Source organism: Vombatus ursinus, unplaced genomic scaffold, assembly GCF_900497805.2.
Source record: "Vombatus ursinus unplaced genomic scaffold, bare-nosed wombat genome assembly UNPS02014830.1, whole genome shotgun sequence".
Lineage (NCBI taxonomy): Eukaryota > Metazoa > Chordata > Mammalia > Diprotodontia > Vombatidae > Vombatus > Vombatus ursinus.
The window spans coordinates 35,284,385-35,289,302 of NW_020954608.1; positions in this window are offsets into that span (position 1 = coordinate 35,284,385).

Below are 4,918 nucleotides of genomic sequence, written 5' to 3' on the forward strand. Positions count from 1 at the left end.
ATTATAAGCAATTGGTTATCAGGGATTTCTCGGTATTTCTACATAGGACTAGAAAGTAGTTATCCTGGATTCTGTGCCTGGCTCTGCCATGGAATTACCATGTGGAGTTGGACTTACTCAATTAACCTCTTCCTTCTACAGTTTATCCATCTGTATGGGTACAGCACCAACTTCAAAGGGGTCTGAGTCTTAATTAACTACTGTTTGTGAAGTGCCCAGAGATCCTTGGATGAAAGAAAAAAAATCCCTGCAAATATTCTGAGGATACATGGCAGCAGGTGGAAATTATTACTATTAAATGTGACTCTTGATCTCAGAAGCCATTTTTGCAAACTATCCCTTTGGGGCATAAGAAATGTCAAGTTGGTAAGAATGAATACATGTGGCCAATGTTCCTTTTCAACTTTTAAAAGTTGTGCACAGATGGCCAAGTTCTATGAGCAGACAGTTGTGTTCTATGAGTCATAAATTATGAAGACTAAAACACATGAGCAAGATATAAGTAGTGGTTTTTTGGGAAGGTCCTGCCATTTTGAAAGCTTGTTTCCTCTAATCTTGCCCCAACTCTCAAGATGAAGATGCCCTAGACAGGCAGAGTCCACATAGTGAAGGCCTGAGACTTAAGATCACATGCATGCTTGAGTCCTGAAGTAGAGTCTGTGCTTTACTCTAGTTCTTAGCCTAGAGAAGTAAAGAACCCAAATGATTCAGTGAACCATAGCATATGCCCCAAAGAACAAACAAAAAGCAGGAAGCAAAGGCATTACAGAATAAAGTGCCCTCCTCCCCCAAATTTCCTGGGTCATCTGGCAGAAGAATATGTTAATAGAACCAATAGAACCTATAACCAGGATTAGTTCAGAGGCAGCGAAAAGATCCTAAGCTTCCTGGTGACCTAAGGCCATAAAAATCCTATCCATGTGGTCAGGGCCCCTCCAACTTGGTGAAGACGCACAAGTCACCACACCCTGCCCTGCTGACCAGACCAGTTTCTATTTGGAAAGGAAGGCTCTATGGAAGCTAACTGCCACTGTGTCCTTGTTTCATTCCTTGCTATGTTAGGGCTAAATAAACCTCCCTTCGTTAACCATTCAATGACTTTAGAGCGCCCCATTTTGTCCCCAAATCAAATCTGAACTGGAACACTAGTGTCAGTCTCACCCCTATTAATAGGTTTGAATTGTAAAGCTTTTCTGAAATGTCTCTGAGTATAAATCTATAACCTAGAGAAGAGGTTCTTAATCCCTTGGGCAGTATGGTGAAAGCTATGGGCCCCTTCTCAGGATAATGTTTTTAAATATATAAAATAAAATACATAGGATTACAAAGGAAAGCAATTATACTGAAATACTATCTACCTGTATATATAGTTTAGAGACCTCAAATTCAGAACTTCTGGAGGGGGACCCAGGTAGCCTCACTTCTGACACAGTTCATCCACTGTTTAAGTATGCCAGGAGCTGGCCCCCTCTGCTAACAGGTGCCTGACTTCTTGGGAGCTAGAAGATGTGGCAGGGTGGATGCTGGAGTTACTGACCATACTTGGCTCAAGACAGGAAAGCATCACCTCTGCAAGGGAAAATTGCGTTCTTGCTTTCTACAAAGGGGTGAGAGGTCAAGGAAGGAAACCCAGTGAGAAGTCACAGTGAAGCAGGGAGGATCCTAGGGAAAGGCTTTGCAGGGTTAGCTATGTAGACAAAACATGTCCAGCATCTTCTCAGGGAACATTGCATGTGAGTAAGCAGCCCTTGTTCACAAGGGCTATTGTGTAGATTTTCTTGAAATGAAAAACCCCTTGAATCAAGAAATTCCTTAAAATGACAATCTTGCAATAGTTATTGTTCCCAGGATTCTCTTTGTATCATCTATGGGCTAGAATGAGGAATGATGAGGCTAAAATTTACCGTATTCTAATTATCTTGTATATTTTGGGGACACTGTTGCCATACATGGCAAAAGGCCAAGAGAACCTTTACTTGAACCAGACTAGGATTGGATTATTCCTGTCCCTTATTTCATAAGGTAATTAATTGCCTTCTCTTGGTTTTGTTATGCCCACTCTGGCTCTTGCCTACTACAGAGACATTATCTCCAAAGTCTCTATCACTCCCTGTAATCTTACTGCTTCTTTATGCAAGTAGCAGTAAAATATTTAAAAGAATTATCTGAATGTTGAAGACAAGCAGAGTGGAAAGGGCAGCCAGGTGTAGCAGGTCACAGGTTGGATAATGAATTGACCCTAGGTTTTCCAAGTCTATAAATCAGCTTTCCTTCTAAATCTGACTTTCTTTTCTATTTGTATTTCATCCTATTTTTTCCTAGTTATAGGGAAAATAACAGCCACTTGACTTGTGAATAACTTGAATTGGCCAACGCCAACCTTTACCTACTGCTCTCATTGCTGCAAATAAGATTGACATGACATTTAAAGTCATCAAAGAACCACAGGGCTGCTAGACCAAATACATATTCCCAGAATTCATAACTATGCTTGGTGCTTCAATTAAAAAAAAAATGGCTAAATGCCTAAATACCTGGAAAGCAACAGACTCCCTAAAGTTGGAAAAAAACCAATGCCTTTGCAATTTTGAAAAGCAATAATACATCAGATGACCCAAAGAGCCATTGACCTACTTCATTGCTTAGATTTGCACACAAACTTAAGAGGATAACAAGAGTATAGATTGTTGACACTCCCGGCTTCCAAAAGAATGAGCTGGCTTTTGAAAAAAGTAGTGTGCCCCTGACAAAGCTACATTATTTGATCTTGAAAATACTTTTGTTACAAGGTAGAAACTAGTCATGTTTTTTTGTAATGATATGTTGGAGTAAACCCAGGACTCAGAGTCCCAAGATCTGGGTTAAGTCCCTCCTCAGCCATTAACTGATTGTCTGATTCTGACCAAGAAACAATTTCTCTGGGCCTAAAATTATTTAACTGCAAGGTGAGCTTACTGGACTAGATAATATCCATGGTCATTTCTAGCTCTAACATTTTATGGTTCTCAGTATCCATTGATTATGTGGATTCTCTTGGGCCAAGAACTCAGTAATGTTCCTAATAAAAATATTTCAGTCTCACAGTTTGATTCTACAAGATATGCAGGTTTTTATGGATTAAACCTGAACTTGGAAGAGAAGGGACTTCTTAATTTCTGTTTGCAGTTAAGGCTTCAAAGAGCCATGTTGGAATGAATTTCTGGTCCAACAACTGTTCTGAATTTTTAGTTTATCATAGAATCAGTGATTCAGAGCAGGAAGGGACCTTAGAGGTCATCTAGTCTAACTCTAATTTTACTGATGAGGAAACATCCCGACAAATTTGCCCAAAATTACACATTTAATTAATTTCAGAGCAAAGGTTCAAATTCAGGTCCTTTGATTTCAAATCTGGCACTCTTTCAACTGAACCATGCTAATCCCACCCTCTAAATTGAGGTTCTATATCAGGATATTTTAATGTAATTCGTACATAGTTTCTGCTGTCCAACCAATGGTCTAAAAATTTCTCTAATAGTGATCACGCTGGCCTCCACTGCTGTTACATTTCACTCTTCCTCCAGTGTTCTCTACTGTACTTGTTGGGGTGTCTGATTTCTGCTCTTGGCTCTAGCCCCTCCCAATGGTGTTCCCCCAGTTTTAGAGGGTCCTCTACACTCCACTTTCATTTAATTACTTAACATTCAGATTAGCTTTTACAAAGGAATATTTACTTCTATACCTGAACATAATCACTCCCTTACAATACATCATACTAGGGGGGAGGGAGCAGGAGAAAGGCAGAGAGAAGAGATTAGATTCACGGTTTAGCTCAGTTCCTATATAGCACAGTCCCACCAAGTTCAAAGTACAAAGCTTCCCCTTGGCCTTGAGTCCCAGGCACCCAAGCCACCTTGCTAGGCTGGCTGGCTGTATATCCAGCCTAAAATCCTGACTCCAAGGTCACCATGGCTTAAGCATCCAGGTTTAGTGGGGATTCTACCTCCTGCCCCTAGAACTGAGAAAGACAAACAGAATTAACTAAAACAAAACCTCAACAGCAAGGCATTCTCAGGGCCACCCAATAAAAGAGAAGGTAGCCCTTTCCCCTACCCAGTCAGTTAATGGCATAACCTTCACCTTCTCTGGACACTGTGGGAAAGAGAAAAGAGACAGAGATAACCAATATGGTCGTTTTAAAGATGCAACCTAATCTGGCCATGTAGCCAATGGAAAAAGGCTACTCTCACTCATGTGGTAGGGGAATGACAGCTGTTTCCTTTTAGAAGCAGGGTGACTCAATGTTAGGTGATCTGGGGAAGGGGAATAGGGAAGGGTATAAGCATTTGCTAAGTGCCTACTATGTGTCAGGCACTTTTTACAAATATTATCTCATTTGATCTTCACAGCAACCCTAGGAGGTTGGTGCTATTATTATCTGCATTTTACAGTTGAGGGAACTGAGGCAGATAGGGATTAAGTGACTTGCCCAGGGTCACACAGCCAGTCAGTATCTAAGGCTGGATTTGAATTCAGGTCTTCCTGATTCTAAAGCCCAGTGCCATACACTATGCCCCCTAGCTACCTCATCTGGACATGTGTAATGCCCTCATGACATCATTTTGCAATTTTAATGATCATATAGACCTTGTTATAATTGAATGAATAGTTTCATCATAAATTGCCCCATATTGCCATGGGTTGTTTTTTTTTGTTTTGCTTTGTTTTTGCTTTTTGTCGTTGTTTGTTTGTTTTTTAATTTCAGTACCACAGCACAGCTAAGATGTGTTTACATGTCTTCCCTCCCAGGTCCTGTCCCTTAATTGGTTGAATTCAAACAACCAGTTAGTAGTGTACAAGTAACCATTCATTGATGGCTTTTTGAATTTAGTCAGTTTGGTGTAACTTGGGAGTGCAACTTTTCCTAAGAGTAGGTTAG